The sequence below is a fragment of the Pleurodeles waltl genome, chromosome 8, assembly GCF_031143425.1.
Source record: "Pleurodeles waltl isolate 20211129_DDA chromosome 8, aPleWal1.hap1.20221129, whole genome shotgun sequence".
Lineage (NCBI taxonomy): Eukaryota > Metazoa > Chordata > Amphibia > Caudata > Salamandridae > Pleurodeles > Pleurodeles waltl.
In genome coordinates this window covers 1,418,197,079-1,418,221,844 of record NC_090447.1, presented here as the reverse complement: position 1 = coordinate 1,418,221,844, position 24,766 = coordinate 1,418,197,079, and the positions used below count along the sequence as shown (strand labels likewise).

Here is a 24,766-nt window from a genome sequence, read left to right as displayed (position 1 = left end):
TCCCAGACACTCATGACCTCTCAGTGGTGATGCTGACCACTGAGGAAGACCCATGCCTTATTATAAGCAACCAGAGGGAGAATGTTCCTTGATGGTGACTGTCAAGCGTGATGGAAAGTCGTGCTCCAAAAGACCCCAAAAGACAAAGGTTCTATGGGAGGCTTTTGGGGGGGGGGGTTAGCAAGGGATCAAAAGTGGTATATTGGTATATTTATGAGCATTGACCTTCAATGTCGACTCTGCAGCATCTGTTCATTGCTTATAAATAGTGAGTACTTGTAAATACATTTGTGGGACCCAATGAGAAGAAGTAAGTCTTTCAGGAAGGACATAAGGCAAGGTGATGATGAAAGTGTTTATTGACATACAAAGTAGAACTAGTCTGGGCTCTGACAAGCAAGCAACTGTCAGGGCTCTAACCTGTCCCCTGAACCATGCACAGTCCAGACTGGCATACTGTACAATGCCTCCATGTAGCAATGTGTTAAAGGCTTGATATCCAGTGCTCCATTTGTGGAACATTAAAAGGCAGAAGGTATTTCACACGGGTCATCTGTAGCTGGCCAAATCCCCATTTAACCTTAAACTGCAGCGCTAAGTCCTAGGTTTTTCATGTTTCTAAAGTCCATTAGAGAGTTTAATGCTCCACAAATAAACTCTGCTAAAAACACACACACAGCGAATCCATGCAGTGGATTCTAATAAGCATGTGCCGGTGTTTACAAATAAATGCTGGTGCCGGACACCGGCACAAATTAAGCACAGTTGAGGTCACGGTCTCAGCCAGTAAAATTCTACATTCTCCTCTTCCCTTTCACAAAATTAATATAAGTACGAATGACAGCTTTACAATCGGAACAGAGCTACACACTGCACAAGGCTATTTTAAGCACGACTCCACTCTCACAAAACTATTGGACACAGAGACAATTTGGAACACTAGGTACACCACATAATCCCACAAACCTAAGATCCCAAACTCTGCTTACTCCAGTCATTTTCACACTTTTTAACGCCGCCCACCCATGTAAAAACAATTAATGGGACTTCTCCGAATGACAAACATATTTTTGTTTTATCATTTATACTATAACATTGGCAGCGCTAACCATATCTAACAATTCCGACTTTTTAGTTACGTTAAGCTACTTCTTTAAAAATACAGTCAGGCGAATGATTGCCAAGATGATATAGGCAGTCTGGTCTCACTAAATTGTAAGTTATCCACAGTGTGCTCCGTTTTCAGAAAAGGGGAGGAGGGATTTGGACCCCTTTTGACACTTAGTACCTGTCAGAACATAAGCAACAGAAGAGGTTGCTGATGGCCCACTGTACAACGACACGCTGCCACTTTGTTGTTTTTACTAAAACCCAGCGCTGTTTTCAGCATGATGCTTCTTTTGGCCTGTTCCTGGCGCCCCATTGGGATCATTTCAGGTTTCAGGCACTCTTAGATGGGCACACCCCTGAGTTTGAAAACGGCTGGCCTCCTCCTTTAAAACAACTGTGCATCCCCTTTCCTGAAACAAAAGAACTAAAGGCCATATGTACGAACACATTTTCCCAAAGACACAGAATGGGTAAAACCCTTTGCTACATCTGGCCCTAACTTCCTTCTTTCACTGACTTTTCATATCTCATTAGCAAATGTGTGCTCCTCCCCTCCTCACTCACAACCAGTCTAGGTTTGCTTCATTTCGTCATTGTCCAGAGAAACACAACGTCCACACTCATCTTTCATTAACTTTTTCTATGTCTGCAGAACTTCATCTCCACCCAGTGTTCTACTAAAATCTACTTCCATTTTCAAGTCTTCTTTTACTTCCCTTGCCCATGTTCATCCCTCCATCTCACTCTCAGCTATCTCTTTCTTCAATGACATTTAATCCCGGTTCCTTTCGTTCTCCCCTCGCTACCTCAAATAGAGTCACACCAATAGCTGAATTGCACGTGGTGTGATGTGTGTCTCCTTGTGATCAGTGCAGTCCTCAAAGGGGTGCACACCCCCTGTCACCACCCATTCTGCCGGTCGTGTTGGCACAGATGATTGAAGTGATGGGCGAGGGAAAGGGAACAGCAGAGAAGTTAATCTGTAACATTAAAAAGAGAGAAGTTCTATTAAATAACTTCGATGTTGAGCTAAATCTCTTTACTCATGCCCATCCCTACTTATATATTTCACCTGAAGGAGAAGTAGCTGTGTTCTTCCTTTCCCTAGATAGACTTATTACCCCGGGGTGATTAGGGGACTAGGAGTTGGTCAAGTAGAGAAACACAGATTGTCATGAAAATAGATTCCATACTTAGGCCCTGATTCTGACCTTGGCGGACGGCGGAGGCCGTCCGCCAAGGTACCGACAAATGACCGCGGCGGCCATTCTTACATTTCCGCTGGGCCGGCGGGCGCTCTCCAAAAGAGCGCCCGCCGGCCCAGCGGAAATGCCCCTGCAACGAGGACGCCGGCTCAGAATTGAGCCGGCGTAGTTGCAGGGGTGCGACGGGTGCAGTTGCACCCGTCGCGTATTTCAGTGTCTGCAAAGCAGACACTGAAATACTTTGTGGGGCCCTCTTACGGGGGCCCCTGCAGTGCCCATGCCATTGGCATGGGCACTGCAGGGGCCCCCAGGGGCCCCGCGGCACCCCCTACCGCCATCATTCATGGCGGGTTTCCCGCCATGAACAGGATGGCGGTAGGGGGTGTCTGAATCCCCATGGCGGCGGAGCGCGCTCCGCCGCCATGGAGGATTCAATGGGGCAGCGGTAAACCGGCGGGAGACCGCCGGTTTACCCTTTCTGACCGCGGCTGAACTGCCGTGGTCAGAATGCCCTTGGGAGCACCGCCAGCCTGTTGGCGGTGCTCCCGTGGTCGGTGACCCTGGCGGTCACCGGCCGCCAGGGTCAGAATGACCCCCTAAATCTTTGTACTTCAAGTTTAGATTTGAATCAAACTAGACAACGGAGCATACCACAACTTAGAATCTTCCTTCTGTCCAACAACAGGCTTCATACAAATTCCAATGTTCAATTAATTAAATATCTTTGAGTCTAGAACCTTCAATTGAGTTAGTTTCCCTTCTATTCCTAAATCTTGGCTTATTAAGGAACAATTTCTATGAATCTAATAATGACAGAACTACATTCAACAAGAAACTACAAGCAATTGTCAACATTGTGCCACCGTTAAAACAAGGTTCGGGCTTTTCTCCCTTACTGCTTTCAGTAAACTGTAGGAGGGGGAAAAAGGCTCGGCCCTCCAATAGTCAGGGATGAACTTTTACTGAACAGTGCAAATAAACAGAGTGGCACCACGTTCTGTACCAGACCAGAAGGGTCTCGCTCTTCGGTCACTAGTCTTTTAAGGCTTCTTGAAACAGCAAGACTGGTACTCTCCAGGAGTGCTGCTGGTGCTCTCGAACTTAACAATATAGCCCACATTGGTATCTGGATGGGGCCATCTTTATAGCTGTGTCCCGTCCAAGATGGCCATCGCATTGTCATGATGCTGGGAGTCCTGGGACATACAGTCCCAACAGGACTGATGGTATGCAGTCATGAGGGCAAGGTACTCCAGGAGCCAGTGCCCCATGGGAAGCACTGGAAACCAGGCCTGATTTTCAATGGAGTCGCCACCAGAAGGTGCTAGAAAGCTGACGATATAGCAGATCCTGACAGTTTTCCCCCTCCCATGTGCCTCTTCGAGCCAGGGCAAAGGATTAATCACTGTTAGAAAACCTTATGAGGCGGGGAACATAAACACCTGAGGCCGGCTCCCAAGAGTCCTTTTCAGGACTACAGCCTTTCCAAGAGATGATATACCAAAGGCGTCGGCCCTTGAGTTTTGAATTAAAGATTTGCTAAACCTCGTACTCCCAATGTCCATCACTACGGATTTGTGGTAGACAGTAATACTTGAGTTTGGGTGTAGGTTTCAATAAAGTCTTGCGAAATACCAGGTGAGTCCTCAAGACGGAAGGGAGTTGTAGTTTGTAAGCCATGAGAGTCACTTGCTCAAGCACCTCCAAAGGGCCAATATGTTTTTGGTGAAACATGCTTTTGGCCTTAAAGGTGAATTGCCTGGTTGGAAGTCGTACTCTGCCACCAGGAAGAAACATAGGCCCTTCCTTGCGGTGATGATCCACACATCTATTCTACACCCTTTTAGCGGTGTCCAGATGTTTGAAGTTTTGTTTGTCAATCTATTCAAATTTTGTTCATATATGTTAGAAATTGAGTAGTTGATTGAGAGGGTTGAAGACCCTTTTCAAGCAAAAGCCACAGTTCTTATCTGGGTGAACCACAAAAGTCACTAAATTAACATGTGCTTAATTCCCTTGGTAGCCTAGCACAAAAGCACTCAGGCTTAACTTAGAGGCAATGTGTAACGTATTCATCAAGCACAAAAACAGCAATAAAGTAAAAACACAATACCAGAAAATCCCACACCAGTTTATAAAAACAGAGAACCTTTTAATACATTATTTGACCCCCAAAGGATAAAAATCCAATCAGTAGAAATGGATTTAAGGATTTTTAAAGGTTTTAGTAAAACCTAGCACCTAAAAGATCAGGTAGAATAGATGAGGACAACCCGATAACCCCTTGCAAGCTTGGGTATATACAAATAAAACAATTTGGAGCTAACAAGGGGTCCTTCACTGAACTCATTATGGATTAATCAAAAGGTCTTATAAATATTGCATTAATTTATAGAAACATATGTTAAATACAAAATGCAGTGAAAAAAGAGTAGTTTGACAACTGGACACACAAGAGACAGAAGCGTTTTACTGACACACCAAGTGTACATAGCAAGTAACACATATAATCACATATAAAAATTGGGCTTTACAAAATTTCAAGCATCCATCGCCGGAATGACCCACAAAAGGCCTACATAACACAGTCCACAGTGAAGGCCAGGGCACTGTTGACCCACTCTTGCAATAAGGAAAGAAGTCCTGTGATAACGTCTCTTCATGAAGAGATCACTTACATGATGACCAGCACAGTCTTGTTATTGCAGTCCAAAGTAGTGGAGACAAGTCAACTTTTTGTCTCTGTTGTCTAATGTTAACTTTTCTAAACTAGGTTGCAGTATGATTTCAGGGTATTAAGAATGTAGATCCAAGTTTGTAAAAACAAAAACAACTTTACTCTATTTAGGAAAAATACAGTTTTGCTGGCCTTTAACTTTTCTTGTAGTTACTTACTGGATCTTTGGACAATCAATGTATTGCCTTTTCAATTGTTGCCCCTATTTCCTTAATTTTAATCTAAATGTTTACTCCCTTAGTCTTGCCACAAATTATTCCACACTCTCATGTAAACTCTGAGTAGGTATAAAATGTGCTGCTTTCCATTACAGTATTAAGTGATGTAGCAGATTGTGCCACCAACTCGTGCATCCGCAGCACACCTGCTGATCTTCTAATGGAAGTGTCTTGCAGTAGAGTTCTGTAGTCTTACCCATCTGTGGCTTCAATACAGTTTTCAAAAATTCTCACTTACGTCTCAGGGTAAAAGAGGTTATTTCGCAAACCTAAGAAAAACATTGGTAAAGGCCACTGCCTTTTTTTTTTTTTTTTTTTTTTTTTTTTTTTTACATTTTCTGCGAATTTGTAATCTTATTGTGTGGTAACAGGGTGTGCACACTAATGTCCACACACCTAGTCTTTGTGTAAATGAGATTCTAGTTACAGTCTGCAGTGAACTGAAATTCCTCTGATGACAACATGTCTCCGATGGGTTTGCATACAGCATAAACTCTCTTAAGATTTATATCAGATCTACTACCCTTTTTCCTCCCACTTACCGTTAATCAGGTGTATTCAATGCCACCCTTCTTGATGCAGGTCCTGGGCAGCGGAGTCCCACTCCAGCCCCCTTCTGGCTGCGGCCTCCTTACTCATGAGTGCGATGAAGGACCTGCCTGTGCACGTGCTGTGTTGGCTTTGGTGAAAGGCCTGCAGGTGCAAATGTGCGGTGTGGGTGGTAGATCCAAGGGTGTGCTCCAGTGCAGGAAGAGAGCCTGAGATGCACCTTTGATGGTCCGAGGGACTGAACAATCAATCAATCAATCAGGGGATTTGTAAAGTGCACTACTCACCCGTGAGGACCTCAAGACGCTGAGGGGGGCTGCTGCTGCGTATATACTGTATATGAGGGTTATGCACGGTGTTTGGAAAGCCACACAAACTCACTATGGTCTCTGTACCCTTAAGGCCGCCTTCTGTTTTCTTCATACCTGCTGAGAGCAACAGCCCTGATCCACGCACAATCCAAGGGCAGACATGTTGCCTACAGATAAACATCTTCAGTACATGCTTAATGAATACAATCTTGTTCTTTTGTATTGCAGAGCATCTGTGAACGTTTTTGTACCATGCACAAGTGTTCTCGTCAACACATGTACCCTGAGATATTTGCCACTTTTTTCAAACGTCCACCTTTTTGACATATTATTAATCATTCATTGTGGCGCATCACTACCACTTCCTCGCTTACAAGTTTGAAACAGATATCATTTAAAGCACGAGTTTCACTGGGAGTTTAAAGCCTTTAATGCGGATAACCATGTACCTCCTTCAGGCGGAGCACAGTTCCACAGCCCGCCGCGAGTTCTGCTTTGTCGAGATCCATCTTCAAAAGCCGTTCTTCTCCCACTCTGGTCTCCAGGGCCACTTCCGAAGGGTAACATTGATAGGAGGCTAAAAAGGGAAAGTTAGCCGTTCATCTCTTAAGTGTTAGCAGATGGGAGTGTTGTGTCCTGAATTCACATCTCATTTCCAAACACTGCTCTGGGAGCACAGCGCTGGTTCTTACTCGCATAGAAGTGCAGGTGATCAAACAAATAGCTAATTGATAATTTATATTAGCGTTTTCCGTTGAAAACAACACAAAAATAAGCATTATCTCAACTAATCTTGAAGGGAAAAAACTGCCCTAGGAGTAACTGCCCCCCAAACAAACAGTAGTTCTATTTTTAAGTAAGTGGATAATTTGCTGACATGGCATGTCAGATCGGTTTTTTAATCCATTTCTTATCCTTTGCTGGACTTAAAGTATCAATAATAAAACTGCAGTCAGCATAAGTGTTTATTTATCTATTTATTTTATGTTTTTCACATGGACTTTAACCCACATGATTTTCGAGTGCTTTACACTCAAAAAATATTTTTCTGATAGAGACTTCTACCTGCAGGTCCCTCACATTTTGAATATTCTCCAGGCATCAGACTGGAACCCCGAAAATGTTTAGATGTACCTCGGCAAGCCAAAGGTGGCACTTTGCAGCTCCACACCGAGGCCATTCTGCTCTGGAAATGTTGCAGAGAGCATACATATGTGTAACTCCTGTGCACTGACGTTGTAGCTTTCTTTTTGTGCAGCAGATGCTCATCTCTCTGAGACTTACCTCAATTTTTTCCATATTTTTGCAGTGTACAGGGTATATTGCTTCCTTAAACTACAGGTTTCAAGCCTTTTAGGGACTTTCGCAGACAAATATCTGTGACAGATCTCCATCAGGTGTGCCTATGGTGCTTAAGGTCGAGCTACAACTCCAAAGCCTGCAGAGACTACGCATCAGTGAACCCAAAGGTCTTCAGGATAACCAAGGCAAAACTTTGTCACCAAGACGACGCAGGGTCAGGACTGCTCCAGTCCCGCTCCACGACCAAAGCTTGATCCCATACCCACTCCTAATCCTGGATCAATGGAGCTGCTCTAGAGGCTGGTCTTCATCACGCTCCAAACCTAAGGGTATGCTCAAGAAAGAGTCGATGTGAAACCAGTCTCTTGTTTTCCAGTTCCATTTTAAATATAGTTCTGTTGTGCAGATTTCCTAGTTATGCCACCATTGACAAACATACATCTCTCTAGAACCTCCAGCAAACCCCCTTTTCACCTCAAGAATAGTGCAGTCGCCTCATTTGTAAAGCCATATTTCACACAAAATCACTACCGCGCACTATAGGGAGGTGATCTGTAAGCCCATACCAGCTTCTTCATTGGCACTTTCCAGCCAACACCTTCACGAGCAGCCAACTGTAATCCTTCTGTCAAAAACACATTTAATTACTCAACTAAACCCTTATTTTGCAGGTAGTATGAAGTGATTTGTACTGCTTGTCTATCTTCATTTACAGCTACACGGCCAGTTTCTTCCATTAACCTCTGCCCAATACAAACTATATGCAGCAAGCAAGAACTTGAAATACCTTCCACGCTCTGGATCCTCATCGACGCATCCATAGACCTAGCCCAATGTCCTGGAAACAGGTGGTTCTTCCAGGATCACACAGGAAACATATGCTTGATATGTTCTATAGTTATTAACAGGAAGATTGTGCTGGGTGGCCTTAAAGGTGAGACCCTCAATTGGAGTTCATTTGCAAGATACTTAAAGCACTGATCCAAATGTACCTTGAGCTTCAAAAGTGAGAGACGGTTTGTCTGCAATGTATAGAATCATTTTCTGAGATTCTTCTGTGGGGCTACAATATTTTTCTTGCTTTGTTGCTTTAAATTTTACTTTTTCTAATGGTCTATCCACTACATTTTTGTTAGGGCGTGCTGGCAATTCCTACAACTATTAGTAGCGATCTAGCAAAGTAGGCATTTCACTCACCTCCAAAGAGTTCAACTCAGTACTTAGACTCGCAGTGCCTTTCACTAGCTGTTTCCAAAATAGACACCACCACCCCTGGGTTTAACCATACAGATTAAAAAGTGTATATGTTTTAGTAAGAATTGCCACTGCACCTTGGGTCTACCCGCGTGTTTTGCTTTACATAGAGAGTATCGCATTGGCACATATTTTATTGCGGAGTTGAATATTGGAGGAAACCCTATTGCTAGATTGGAGGAGGATAGAGAGACCACAGCCTTCATGTGATTTGTGACTGGGCGCCCCAGAAGCCCAAATAGTCTAACTCCAGTTGGCTTCTGTGAGGAATTTCTTGCATCAGTAGTTTAGCAAATCAGAGGGAGGATAAAAAGTAAGTGCTACCGCCTAAAAGTGACAGCCATATGATTGAAGTCAAAATTTCAATTAAAAAAAATGTTTATTATAGTTTTAATAGAATAATTTGGGTGCTTCCTAGCAGGCAGGTTCTTCAAACAGCTAGAGACCACTTTTTTTATTTTAATGCACATTGCACAAAAATAAAATTCCTAATAATGCACAGAAAAGGTATTATTGCCTTTGAATTACTGTACCCAAAATATATTGTGAACATACTGGAATAACTAAAAAAATAAATATAAAGAATGGAAGAAGAAAAACATTTCTGCGGCCCACACATGAAGTGCACTTCTTTTTAGGTAGATGTTGTGTGATGTTATGCAAGCATAAAGAATGGAAGAAGAACAACATTTCACCGGCTCAGGCACTGAAGTGCACTTCTTTTTAGGTAGATATTGTGTAATATTATGCAGATTTGTAAAGCACACAATCACTTGGGAGGGTATCTTGTTGCTGAACAGGTGAGAGTATAGCCACACCTACGGTCTTGTGGGATCACTCGAAAAGCCAGGTCTTCCGCTTGCTGCGGGATTTCCGGAAGTGAGGAGGAGGCTCCTATGTTTAACGACAGGTCGCTCCATGCTTTGGAAGTGATACAGGAGAATGCTTGACGCTGGATCTGGTGGGATGCATGCAAGGAGGAGTCTGGACAAGTGAAAGTGTCTAGAAGGTTTGTGAAATTAGTGTTGAGGTATGCAGGGCCAGTGTTATGTAGTGCTTTGATAGTGTAGATGATGAGTTAGAATTTTGCTCTTTTGTATATGGGGAGACAGTGGAGATCCTTCATGTATGGTGTGATGTGAGTGCAAGGTGGGAGGTTCAGAATGTTCTGGCTGCTGAGTTCTGAATGAACTGGTGAGTTTTTTGTTAATCCCGGAAAAGAGGGTGTTCCCATAGTCCAGCTTGGTTGTGGCCAAGGCCTATGTGGCGGTTTACTAGGTGCTGTTTGAAAGCCATTTGAATATCTTCATCAGTATCAACAGGGTATGAAAGCATGAGTTCTGTTGGCGACCAGGTGGAGTGTCACAGTGATGTGCTCACCCCGGAGATCACCATTTAGGTCTTCTCAGTGTTCAGCGTTAGACAGTTGTTTTTCATCCATTGGGTGACTTCAGTCATGCAGGCATTGACCTTGATCCAGTTACTGGGCATCTTGTCTGTAAGGAGAGAATGACTTGCATGTCATCAGAGTCGGAGTGGGCATTGGTGTCGTGAGAACAGATGATGCTGGCCTGAGGGATCATATATGCATTGAGCTGAGTAGTGCGCATGGATGATTCCTGCAGAACCCTGCAGATGAAGTTGCGAGTCTGTGAGATGTTCGGTGCCAGGTTTATTGACTGGGTCATTCCATTCAAGAAAGAGCAGAGCCATTGGAGTGGTGTCTTTGAATTCTGATGTTTTTTAGCCTTTGGATGAGGATGGGAGTGGGAGACTGTGTCAAATGTTGTGGAGAGGTCCAGGAGAGTGAGGGCTGCTGAGCCACTTCGCTATCCAGAGTCATGCAAACATCATCTGTGGCAGTGATAAGGGCAGTTTACCTGCTGTGTTTGGGTCTTAAACCAGACTAACTGGTGTTAAGGAGTCTGTGGTTGTTGAGGTGTTTGCTGAGGCATCTGTTGGTGATTTTCTTTAAGACCTTAGCCGTGAATGGTAGAAGAGAGATCAGTCTATAGATGGCAAGCGTTGAAGGGTCCACGGAGTGTATTTTCCGCAATGGGAGGACAGTTGTCTGTTGTCATGTGTCTGTGAAGGTTGTGGAATGCAAGTGAACATGGCGCTGATGATTTGCAGTCCTCTGGAGTAGTCAGATGAGACCCTTGAGTGGATGTGCATCATAGTGGTGGTGGTTCCTTCTCGAGTGATTATGGGCCACGTGGATAGCACTGGTTCTTTGGATAAGATGGGGAAGTGAATGGCAAGGTCTGTTGTATAGATGTCTGTTCTATCAACATTTGTTGTATAGATGTGCAAATGCAGTCAAGTACAAGGCAATCACTCCCAACACAAGAAAACCAGTGTCTGAAATGGGCTAATCCATTGACTCATGCTGTATGCTATGGTGGGAGAAAACACAGTGAGAATCACGGTTGAACAGATCATTGGATGAAAAGGGTTGACTCCCCCCAAGTTCTTATATGTATATACAGGGAGTGCAGAATTATTAGGCAAGTTGTATTTTTGAGGATTAATATTATTATTGAACAACAACCATGTTCTCAATGAACCCAAAAAACTCATTAATATCAAAGCTGAATATTTTTGGAAGTAGTTTTTAGTTTGTTTTTAGTTTTAGCTATGTTAGGGGGATATCTGTGTGTGCAGGTGACTATTACTGTGCATAATTATTAGGCAACTTAACAAAAAAAAATATATAACCATTTCAATTATTTATTATTACCAGTGAAACCAATATAACATCTCAACATTCACAAATATACATTTCTGACATTCAAAAACAAAACAAAAACAAATCAGTGACCAATATAGCCACCTTTCTTTGCAAGGACACTCAAAAGCCTGCCATCCATGGATTCTGTCAGTGTTTTGATCTGTTCACCATCAACATTGCGTGCAGCAGCAACCACAGCCTCCCAGACACTGTTCAGAGAGGTGTACTGTTTTCCCTCCTTGTAAATCTCACATTTGATGATGGACCACAGGTTCTCAATGGGGTTCAGATCAGGTGAACAAGGAGGCCATGTCATTAGATTTCCTTCTTTTATACCCTTTCTTGCCAGCCACGCTGTGGAGTACTTGGACGCGTGTGATGGAGCATTGTCCTGCATGAAAATCATGTTTTTCTTGAAGGATGCAGACTTCTTCCTGTACCACTGCTTGAAGAAGGTGTCTTCCAGGAACTGGCAGTAGGACTGGGAGTTGAGCTTGACTCCATCCTCAACCCGAAAAGGCCCCACAAGCTCATCTTTGATGATACCAGCCCAAACCAGTACTCCACCTCCACCTTGCTGGCGTCTGAGTCGGACTGGAGCTCTCTGCCCTTTACCAATCCAGCCACGGGCCCATCCATCTGGCCCATCAAGACTCACTCTCATTTCATCAGTCCATAAAACCTTATAAAAATCAGTCTTGAGATATTTCTTGGCCCAGTCTTGACATTTCAGCTTGTGTGTCTTGTTCAGTGGTGGTCGTCTTTCAGCCTTTCTTACCTTGGCCATGTCTATGAGTATTGCACACCTTGTGCTTTTGGGCACTCCAGTGATGTTGCAGCTCTGAAATATGGCCAAACTGGTGGCAAGTGGCATCGTGGCAGCTGCACGCTTGACTTTTCTCAGTTCATGGGCAGTTATTTTGCGCCTTGGTTTTTCCACACGCTTCTTGCGACCCTGTTGACTATTTTGAATGAAACGCTTGATTGTTCGATGATCACGCTTCAGAAGCTTTGCAATTTTAAGAGTGCTGCATCCCTCTGCAAGATATCTCACTATTTTTGACTTTTCTGAGCCTGTCAAGCCCTTCTTTTGACCCATTTTGCCAAAGGAAAGGAAGTTGCCTAATAATTATGCACACCTGATATAGGGTGTTGATGTCATTAGACCACACCCCTTCTCATTACAGAGATGCACATCACCTAATATGCTTAATTGGTAGTAGGCTTTCGAGCCTATACAGCTTGGAGTAAGACAACATGCATAAAGAGGATGATGTGGTCAAAATACTCATTTGCCTAATAATTCTGCACTCCCTGTACATGTATGTATTTTTTTATTTATGATTTTTGTCATGAAGCTAGTGAGATACTAGGTTCAACCTAATGATGGGAAGCCAAAAACCATTTTCAGTTAATTGGAGTTGTCTTCAAACCTGGTGATGCTAATAATATTAGTGCAACCCAATTAGACCTAGTTTGATGGAACAAACAGGGACAACTGGACTTCAGCTGTTAGGCTTGAGGTAGTTTGCCTCTGTCGTCGGGGGTTCTGTCCTATGGTTCTGCAAACTGGGCTAAGTACAACTTCTTCAGCACTTGACGCTCGGTGGTAGGGATGGCGAGCTGTCACAGGCTTCTCTGGGAGGTTGTGTGAGAGTGCTTAAGCGCAGCACACTACATACTTATATCTGTATAAAAAAGATTTGGCCAACCCAGTTCTTGATGTTCAAAAAGAAAAATATGTTTATTACACACTAGGACTAATGCTTCACACAGATATATCTATGATACAGGATAGTGTCCTGGCTGTAGCATATGTTTGCACCTGTTCCTGCTCTGGCCCTGTGTCCCCCTTGTGACTCAGGTGGATCCCCCTTGGATACGATGTAGCAAGAAATGGCTCCGTTGCAGCTTTATCCTCAACACTCTTAAAAGCACACCATTCTTCAGTCTGTTTAGTTCCTCACCCAAAATTGGATGCAATGCTGCTGATTAGTCTGAGTCCTGGTTGACTCTCAGCTTTTTTTTTTTTTTTTTTTTTTTTTTTAACATAGCTAGCACAGCTTCTGAATTGAGCTCAAGTCATGTGTCTGGGTTGGGCCTTCCTTGCCTTCATGTCAGCAGCTGCTTAGTTGGGTGAAGTGTTCTCTGCAGGTCACTGGATCCTAGCATTCCTGGCTTGCAGCCTTGCATGGCTGTGCAGGTCCAGAAAGATACAGCCACGGTTTCGCTAGGTCCTTAGCAGCAAGTAAGGTGACAAGTGAGCCTCTCCAGTTTGGGTCACATGACCAACGCTCTGTTCGCACCTAGTCAGGTACTTCATGGTTCAGTGCTTAATTTCTTGTCACACTGACCCAGATCAAATCGCACTTGGTTACTTGGCAAAGCATCTCAGGTCACAACTTCAGCCGTAACAGTTAGCCTGAGCCACATCTTCATGATTTGACCAGGAATCACAGGGGAGTCTGTAACCCACTGACACTGGGGAGCTCCGGTTTCTCAGTAGCCCTCCTCTCCTGCAGACTCATTGTACTGAGGTCATATTGCCCCTCGATACTCCTGGACAGTTACTCCTCCTGCAAGGTTGACAGGCTCCTTCTAGAGACTCAGGACATGTGATCAGCTCCTGCAGCAAGGGCTAGACTTCTGGTGATGTCCCCTCACTTCAGCGAAGCTGGCTGACAGGCAGACACCAGCCTCTGAGTACTCTTTGGAGCAATCACTTACTTGGCCAAAGAGAGCTTGGAACTGGAACAGGTGAGTCAAATATACACAGTCAAAGTAGGTAGGCTGTGTGGATCTTCTGCACTTTTAGAGCTGTTTAGGGGACTTCTTCTTTAAAGTGTCCTCTTCAGGCTGCTCTCCTGACACAGTCTTTATGTGGAGTGATGTTCCTCACAACAGAGTCCCCAGCCCGGTCTTGCCAAAACAGAGGCACAAAGAGGTATGAGCTGTCTGCCCTTAGCTGTCATCAGCCACACTGAAGAGCGATAGACAAAATCAGTCCCTTTCACCCTGAACAAAGGAGGCTGCAGTCCCACCCTTCATCCTCAGTGTCTGCCAACTGGCAATGCTACACAAAAACTAATCAGCAGCTTCTCTCAGAAAAAGGTCTAATCAAATTTCTAAAGAAGCTGTGTTTCCTCTTTCTCTGCTTCACTGTCTGGGTCTCTTCTCTCCTGCTTCATTAATGTCAACAATATTCTTCCACTGTCAAGGAAAACAGCTTTATCTGTATAGTGTACAAAAGGCCTAGCCAGTGCCGTCCAAAATGGATCCCACAGGCCTCAATTACTTTGGTTCATTCATATACACCATGCTTATACCACACACATCACATACACAAAAAGGTCAACATTCACATTTCCACAGCTTGAGTCACAGATCATGGGGCTCGTTTTCCTCATAACATTAGGAAACAGTATATTAGGCCTGCCTGTAGGCATTCTGCAGTGATTTGCAAGCACTTCTTCTTAAATTGTGTGTTTATTTACCTAGGAAGATACAATGATAAACCTCCAGCACATCTTCTCTAACAACTGACTCCTTGAATTTCCCCTCCATTCTAAGTGCATCATCCTGCTCTATATTCCATTACATTTCCACACATTCTCATACAGACTTATAACTGCAGAGTTCTCAACTTTTGAATTTTCCCCCAGGTGTCAGACTGGGTCCAGAAAATTCAAGTAGTTCCCCTGCGTGCTAACGTGTGGCGCCAAAGTCATTCCACTCCAAAAGTGACATGTGAGGGCCTGTATAGATGCTGCCGGTGCGCTCTGACATCAGATCCTCTCTTTCTGTGCCAGCACATGCAGATCCAGAGCGACTCCTCGTTTCTTCAAGACTGTAATTTGCAATGTTTTCAATATTTTTATATGGTGTTCATATAATGCCCCTCCCCCAATCTATAGAGTTTGAACCTTGTGATGATTGACATGCACATAGTTTGCCTGTGGTATCTGGGGTCAGACCACGACTCCAAGGCATACAGTGACTGCACATTGACGCATCCCAAGTACACCAGGAAGTGAAATTCTTTATCTTGGTGCACTGCAAGACTCCACGCCGTGATCGGTTGAAGTCCAAGGAGAGATCTCAATCCCAAGGTCGTTCCCGTGACAAATTGTGGTTGTGGTCCAAATCTTTGGATAAGACAAAAAAAAGCATAAGAACTGAAAGGAGGACTTGGCCCCTTCCCACCACTCTCAATCTCCTGAGAAGGCATGAGTGCATCACCGTGACTCCAGGTCTCTCTCCTGAGGCCGTTCCCCTTCAGAGCTGATTCTGGCCCTCACCCCCGTTGCAACCCAAATTTCCAGTACGGTCGCTGCAACAAATTAAAGAATTCCTTGAAGCCGTGCTGCTGCGATTTATGTATTTGTAGCATAGGGATTACTAGGCACCTAGAGTATCAGTAATATTTCGGAACACAATTGTCCCCGTGACAGCAGTATTATGAAATAAATAGATATTATATATTGAGTCAAGTTTTAATAAAAATTAGAACATATATAGAGACAGACAAAATCTACATGGCATTTCAGTGGGGTTAGAAAACTGTGTTTTTGTGTTCAAACAATCGTGATAATTATATCTAATGTAAGATATGTTAGACCTGTCAGCCTTAGGCTGGTCTTCCCCCACATGTTTTGCTTTAACTCCTCTTATTTTTGCTGATCTCATTTTTGATGACCTTAGGGCTGTGCACACTTTATCACTGCTAACCAGTGTGAAAGTGCTTGTGCTATCTCCCTAAAACATGATACAATTGGTTTACACCCAATTGGCATACTTACCTTACCTGTAAGTCCCTAATAAATGTATACTACATGTGCCCAGGGCCTGTAAATTAAATGCTGCTAGTGGGCCTGCAGCACTGATTGTGCTACACACTTAAAGAGCCCTTTAAACATGTCCCAGGTCTGCCATTGCAGCCTGTGGGTGCAGTTTTAAACTGCCATTTTGAGCTGGCACAATAAACACAATAATATGTAATAACAAGGAACAAACCTTCCTTATTATTAATACATATAGGTCAACCTTAGGGTTAGCCCTGGATAGCCCAGAGGGCAGGGTATAGTGTATATAAAATGTTGGACATAGACCTATTAGTTTTAGGTGTCCTGGTAGTGAAAAACACATAGGTCCATTTTGTATTACTAGAAGGCCTTCCTCTCCCATAGGATAATGTTGGATTTACCTTATTACATTGAATTAACTGTAACATCCAAATGGGAACATGTAACCAGTTCATGTTTGCTGTATTTGGAATTATAATGAAAAATCATCTCTTACTGGTACAGTTGGATTTTAAATTACAATTTTGAAAATACCACTTTTAGAAAGTTGGCATTTCCCTGCCTTTGCCATTTAGTGCCTGCAGCCTGTCTTTGGGTCACATGACTGAGTGTGGCTGACAGTTGGGCTTTGTGTATTCCTCGAAGACAACCGCACACAGTAGGGAGGTTTGGTGTGCCTGGATAGGCCATCACTAGCAGGACGGGAAGGCAGGACTGGCCACATCCCTTCTTATACTTGAATGGGCTGTGTCCTGCCTCCACACAAAGGATTGCATACCTCTTGTAGTTAGTCTATAGCCTATGGAAGGCAGGAAACCTGTGGATGTCAAAGGGAAACCTCTAGAAGTTTCTTCCCACTTAAAAGAAAGACCAAATATAAATATTGGACTTCAGAAAGCAACTCTTCAGTGCACTTGAGGACCTGTCAATACTCTGCCTAGAAGAAGGACTGCTGTGCTGCTGAAAGGACTGCCACTCTGCTGGACTGCAGCTCTTAAACACTGCTGCCCTTCTGTGCTGACCTTCTGCCCTCTTGCCTGGATGAGAAGGACTGGACCTGCATCTGTTGAACCCAGGATCCAAGGGCCGGTTGGCTGGCCTCCTGATGAGGCTCTGGGACAGAAGGCTCCCACATTTAAAATAGCATATCTCCGGTTCTACTGATTAGGTTTGTCATTTTGTTTTTGTTCTATTTATTGAAGATTAAACTATTTTTCTAGCCTGGTGTGGGATCCCTTTTGTGGTGAGCATTCATTTTATTACAATATGAATTGTTATTATTGCACAAATAATTTACACATTGCTTCCATGTAAAGCCTGACTGCTCTGGACCAAGCTACAAGGGGGTTGAGCACAGGTTAATTTGGGTTTTATTTGTGACTTCACCCTGACAGGTTTCATGGTTTCTGTTTGAGTTGGTCCCACCCCCCATTCCCTCAACCAGCAACCCAATTTCTTACAACATACATGTATCAAAAGTACAAATATGGCCAGCATGTCCAAAATTAATAACATAAGGAAGGGTCTGTTTTCTATCTCAGTGGCATTTTGATCCATTATAAATGGAGGTTCATCATCAGGACGTAAATCTGTATAAGCCTGTATAAGCCTGAGAAGTTACTAAGGGAATGGAGAAACGAACAAAGAACAGGAATTAAATAAATCAAAAGCATAAAAATGGACAAAGCATAAAAAAATAACAATGTCTTTTGAAACATTGACGACGAATACATGGTTGCAGCATTACTTACATATAATTGTTGAGATTATGATTGTAGACTTAGTTATATCTGAAGGACACAAAAAAGACAGGAATTTCCAGGAAAAAATAAAAAGATAAAATGGGTGGCATATAGCCATGGGGTTATGGAAATGAAACAGGATACCGGTCAATTATGGGACATCTGAAATCAGTTGTAGCCCTGTTTCTGGAGGTTGAAGCTGCCAGAGAGATATGGTGCAATTGCTGCTATCATTAAGGAATACAAGGAAGATGAGGAAAAGAAAGCAAGCTATGAGGTATGGTGGAAAGTCACTGCCTGTGCTGTTTCTAGAGACTCAGGCATAACTGTGGTGTAACCTGAATACAGGTATTGTGAAGCAGAGTTGCATCAGAGGATGTATCATTACAATGAGAGTGGAGCTTTGTCCAGATTAGCTTCCGCATTTGATCAGAGCAGAAGAACTTCTGGACCGCGTTCCTCACATTGTCGTTCAAAATAGAGAAAGGACTGCTGATTGAGCCTTGTTGGTTGGACTTACATCCTAAAGGCAGCCCTCTTAAAATGAAAAAGTTAAGCTTGCAATTGACAGGGCTTTGGCCATCTTGTAAAGGCAACGGAGCTATGAAGTGGTACCTAGCGTCAGAATGAGATTGATTGGAAGTGCCTGGTGGCCGTGAAATGGTGGCCGGAAGGACATTGCTCTGTCTTCGGTGACAGCAGGGAAGGTAAAATGGGGTGTGAATGTAGCTGGGCAAGAGGCCACTGTAAACTGAGACGAGAGGGATAAAGGTGAACCAAGAAGGGATAGCAAATTATACTTACTACCAAGTCGTGGGACCATAATAGGTGAAGGTATGAAAAGAAAAAGAACTGTTCAGGAAAACAAATCAAAATAAAGTAACGCAGTCTTCCATTTGGTTAGGGCTAGAACTAATGGTGTCAAGAGGCAAGATCCATCTGAGCTCTTCTTTGTTGAGTAGTGATTACACAGATTACTTGCCAGCGTAAGTTATCCTCTGAATGGTTGTTTTCGATCAAGGTTTCCACTAGATGCGCTATTAGGACCTTACATCTGGATCGTGTATATCACTTTGTTGGGATTGCAATTGGAAAAGATTTTGAAGGGTACTTTAGTATACCATGGGTAAATACCTTTGATTCAGTGGTAAGGGTGCAGACACTGCACTGCTCACATTTAAAGTGTCCAATCATTGGTGGTCGGCTCCTATAAATCTGTAATAGAATGTGGGGCATGTAATGTGGAAGTGCAGCACAGACTAAGGGGTCTTACAGATTTTTTCATTTTTTGAACGCAAAGATAGGTCTCTCAATTGTAAGGTCTCCAGCTGTATGAACATTCCAATTCTTCCTAATACATGTCTTTACCATATTAAATGTGGATGAGAAAGATGTGTCTCAAACCAGTTTATTGGTTGCTTTCTTGGTATTTGGCATTAAAACTTTATCTCTTGGGCAGTATCATGCGCTTTTCAATGATGATCGTGCCAGAAGTTTGGGATAACCCCTGGTGATCAATCTGCCTGACAGTATTTTGGCCTCATTGAAAAACCCATGTTTCTGTTTACAATTCTGTCTAATACTTAATAACTGTCTGTGGAGCAAGGCGTTCTGGGACAGTGACTAGAATATGACCAGAGTATATTCCCTTAGGAGGGCTTACAATAGAGTGTGGTGTACAGACCACAGTTTTTTTCTTTAACTTATGTCCAAAAAGGGTAGTTCCGACTTACGGCAATTCATAGTGAACCTAGGGCCGTTACAATTTTAGTTGAGACAGTTTTGGAAGCTTGTTGAGAGACTGCAGCCCTTGTCAGATCCGAGAAATATCATCAATAAGCCTCTCACATTTATGGATGTGTTTTCTAAAAGGATTCTAAGGGTTGAAAATTGTTTCATTTTTTTTCATTTTCGAAATCATCCCATAAACAGACTGGCAAAATTTGGGGGAAAAACACGCTCATCGAAGTACTGTAAGGAAATCAGGCAGTGCCTCAAGGGCTGGTCTGATCGGTAAGTGTGCGGGCCTTTTTTTTTTTTTTAATACTATTTGTGGGATTGGTTTATGGTTTGGTGGGCTAGTTTTTACTTTTGAGTCATCACAAACATCGTCTGCAGCAACCTCAAATCCATGCAGTCCCCCATACCTTGCAAAACACTCGTACAGCATGTCTTTACAAGTTTGAAACTCGTCCAATTGGCAACTATGGACCACCTTTTTAGCTATCTCATTCACTAATAGGAGTCATTTTTTATTTCGGTTCCTTGACCTATTATCTGTCCCAGTCCGACCCCGGATAGGACTCATTCTCAAATAGGAAGATTTGTTTTGTAAATACCTGATTCAACAGTGAAGTAATAAATGGTGTAGGTACTTTGTGTGGCTTTGATCTAGTATTCAGAATCCTTCAGATGACACCAAAACACCCTCATCTTGGGGGATGTTGGTGCACAGAGATGCAATGTTCCGAATGGCCAGGAAAGAGTCTGCTTGGCCAAAGGCTTTATTTTCCAATATATTTATAATTTTCATACCATCTTTTACATAGCAAGATGTGACAGGGACAACCTTTCTGATCAAGAAATCCATTTACTTTCCAGTTGAGTCCCAAATAGAGCCACACCTGAACAGAATAGGCCGACCAGGGAGCGATTTTGTGTTTTTGTGTAGTTTAGGCAATGTATATAATACTGGAGTTGTGTTTTTTTCCACTTTGAGGTAAAGAAATTCATTGTTAGTCAAATACCCTTCATTTTTGCCTTTAGTAGTGAGGTTTAGAATTTGTTGTCGGATTACTTTTGAAGGGACTGTGGAAATCTAGTGTTAGTGATCTCCGTGAGTCAATTGTCTGTGCACCTCACGTTTATCAGTGTTCTGTAACATTATTCCATGGCCCTTCTGTGCTGGTTTGATAATCAAAGAAGTATTTAACTTGAGTGCATGCAAGGCCAGCTTCCCCTGAGATGAAATGTGGTATGAGGTAAAGATTGGTCTTATTGTATTTGGGAAATTTCTCTGAGAACCAGTTTCTCCAGAGTAAGAACATCGGGTAGAACTGTTGCAATGATTGGTTACAAAGGGGATGTGAGGGCAGTGATACCGTCTTGCAAGTTTTAGTTGAAAGAAGCCTTCTGAGGCGGGCATTGCTGTGCACCTTCTAATCCATGCTGTTCTCCTGTTGTTGAAGCAGACATCAGACACTGACTAGAAGAGGCTACCTGTGTCTACTGCCTTGTTCCACTTGTTCAGGACCGTGGAGTTCAAACATCAGTAGGCCCTATGGCAGGACCCATTAGGTACTGCTGCAGCAGGCATTTAAGTGACCAGGATGGTAACCTACCCACATGGTGGATGTTGCTGTTTCTGTACTTTACCAGCTTTTATTTTATGGTCATATCTCATTGGATTTCAGTGTTTGTGGTCTGATCTTACCAGAAATGTGATATGATCTCAGCCTGTCACCTCAGGTAGGACCATGTTTAATCTCTGTGGTTTTAAAATTGAAGCTATAATCCCTCACACTGCATTGGTTAGATTATACATTGCTGCTTTCTTTAGTTGCAGTAAAAAGTTACATTTTATCCATTGCCTTGGACATTTAAGTTGGAGGGCGTCACCATTCATCAGAATTGTCAAAGAAAGCAAAACCTGGTCCTTAAAGTAAAACAAGCAGGATTCTCATTAGGATTGCACATTGGTAGAATTGTAGCCGAGGTGAAAATGGAACAGGGGTGACCAGAAAAGCGAAGCTCTTTTGAGGGATTCAGTAAACTCCTCAGAAGAAATACTGGACCTTGGACCAGTTTTACTATTGCTAAGTGAAGTGAAGTGAAGTGATGTGTGTGCCACGTAGATATGGCATTATTTTGTTTGTCTTCTTATTCTCAGAAATGTAGTTACTGATTGAGGGAGATGAAACCCTTCACAAGCAGCAACCACAATTCTTCTCAGTGTGCAGTCACAAGCAAATCCTAAATTAACCTGTGTTCATCCCTCGGATAGCTTTGCACAGAGCTGTCAGGCTTAAATTTAGAGGCAGTGTGTACAGAATTTGTGCAGTGCTTCAGTGACACAATGAAAACATACCACAAAAGGACCCCACCAAGGAGTTATAATAATGGAGTCATTTTTAATAAATGAGACAAGACCAAAACGAAAATCCAATCAGTAGAACCAAAGATATTCCATTTTAAATGTCTTAGTAAAAATAGCACCAAAGGTTGTAAAAGCAGTTTAAAGGGTGTAAAGGTGGTTATCTGGTCATGCAGGACCGTTATGGAGTGTCAGTCGGCTACAGGTACCCAGTTATGCCAGCTGAACAAAGTACCTTAAATCCTGGTTTGCGGAATGCTGCAAGGATCCTCCTCGAAGATGAGTCGCACACCCGGAGGGATGTGTTGGTTTCGAGATGCAGAGAGGCTGCAGTGTGTGGTCCTGGGTCGTCGTAAAGGGTCCTGACGACCAGAGCTTTCAATGCAAAGTCTGGACTTAAGGATGCACCATGCAGTCGGGGCAATGCGTCGGTTCCGAGTAGATGCGTAGCTGCGATGCGGAGTACGGCGTCATCTTCTAGACTGTTGTTGGTGAGGGCCTGCACCAGACCTGCATTGCGCAGCATTGCTTCGATGTGACGATGAGCTGCGTTGCAGTACAGGTCTATGTGGCAGTTCTAATCCATACAGCAGTGGGAAAGTGTTGTTATGCTCGTGGTTGCGCCACTCAGCAGAGAAGATTAATCAGTTCCACTGGATCCACAGAGGCTGGCAGAGCACCTTAGGCCCACGTCCAAGGGTCCAGGACTGAGGTCACACCACTTGGCAGGGTAGACTCTCAAAGGCAGAGTCCACTCTCAGAGGGCAGAGTCCAGGTACAGATGCAAGGTTGTTGAAAGCCTATTAGGCTTCTGAGGCTTCAAATCAGGAGGCTAGCCACCTAGCCCTTAGTCACTCTTTGTTCTGGGTTCAAAAGATGCAAGTCCAGTCCTTCTCACATAGGCAAGAGGGCAGCAGAGCAAGGTAGTAGTCCAGCAAAGTACCAGTCTGTCAGAGAGGCAGTACTTCAGCTGCTCAGCAGTCCTTCTACCTGACAGAGTAACATCCACAGGTTCAGAAGTGTACTGAAGTGGTGGTGTTTGAGGTCAAGTACTTATACACAGTTGTGCCTTTGAAGTGGGGATGAAGCTTCTATAGGTTTCTCTTTGAAGTCCCCGGACATCCTGACTTCCTTTTCCTGACTCCAGACTTACTACAGAGGGTATGCAGTCCTTTGTGTGGAGGCAAGACTCAGCCCATCTAGCTCCTCCCTCCCATCCTGCCAGTGTTAGCCCATTCAGGCACAACTAAGCTCCCTTTAGTGTGTGGCTGTCTAGGAGAATAGTTAGATCTTTCTTGGATCTTCGCAGCAATACAAGTTTAATAGTGTTGACACAGGAATCTCCCTCGCATGCTATGCAGATGCCCAACTACATTAATTATTCATACCTATACAAAGGTATTCATTTCTTACTAGGTTCCAGTTATCAGTTTGTTGGCGCTTTGCTGGAGAGTGGATTAATGCCTCATGAGTTGCTCAACACAACTGCACATAGACATCTTGCAGAATTACAATACTAGCTTGAAAGACACTACCCAGTTGTTGCAGCACTTTTGGCCTTTCAGCAAAGGGAAGAGATATGAACTAGTACCAACTGAATCAGCATTGCGGCTCCCACAGTATGTGCCCAGAGGCCTAGGAGTGAGCCATTCTGCAGACGGTCTGCCAGTCTCTCATTGCGAAAAGTGCAAATGCGGCAGGGTACCCTGTCTGCCATACCCTCCGTCTGCCCGCCTCATTTAGACATGGGCAACCCTCAAGTGTTTCCTTGATGGAGGATTCATTAGCTCCAGCCATGGAAAACTTCCTCTGACAGCCCTATAGAGTAGGAGCTGTCGGAGGAAGATTACACTACCATTTATGACAGCGAGGGACAGAAAACAATGATAGATTTTCTGAAACAGTCTCCCACTTTCAGTGTACAAAGCGTTTGGTTAACGTCCATCAAAACCAATGGTGGCCATTCACAAAACGTTTTGTACATTAAAAGGAGCCGTAGTGTTGGCAGCTCCTGTGAATGTACAGAAAGGGCCGATGGTCGTCTCTAAATATAGGGAACGTTAGTCCGAAAAGTGTGGGAGGTAATGCCCACTGCCACTCTGAAGGATAGAGTCACGTTTGCCAAGACTTAAATCAGATGCTAAGAAACGAACCTCCTACTCTTCCCTCCACCAGGGTAATAACGTGTATGTGTCAACTTGAACGTGTGAACCAATTGCACATTTGACTTACGTGGCACAAGATTCCGCACCTGAGCTTTATTCATGCTTCTTCCGTATCAGCTGGGGAAAGATTCCACGAAGAGACAGCAGTAGTGTAGCACGGTAAGTGAGAACAGGATCGCTACCCTGTATACTAGATTGAACTGTGTTTTAGTAAGCACTGCTGTGAGTTTAAAAAGAACTTGCCCGGGGATGGACAGTGACGTTATTGTGTCCCATGATTGATTTTTGAGTTCTGTGCTTGTGCCCCCTCCCTCCCCCTCCCACCACATAAGCCTATCACTGGTCTCACTCGCTACCCTGAGTCAAAATGCATAGAAGTTTGAACTTGAACTATCTATGCAAAGTCATAGTCGGCAGTCCCCAGGACACCAGTGGCAAACAACCTGTACCCGCATCGTTTGTGGGAGTAGCCCGTATCACCTGTGTGGCATCACATGGAATAAGAACCTGAGAAGTAGAAGGCTCTCCTGATATGAGCTGTATAGTC

The 24,766-nt window shown here is 43.6% G+C and overlaps 1 protein-coding gene across 4 annotated transcripts in view; it reads left to right on the top strand.

Annotated features, from left to right (window-relative positions):
- The window catches only part of HLCS (holocarboxylase synthetase), a 678,650-nt gene that overhangs the window by 605,679 nt on the left and 48,205 nt on the right, over nucleotides 1-24,766 (top strand). The gene's annotated exons all lie outside the window — the stretch shown is intronic.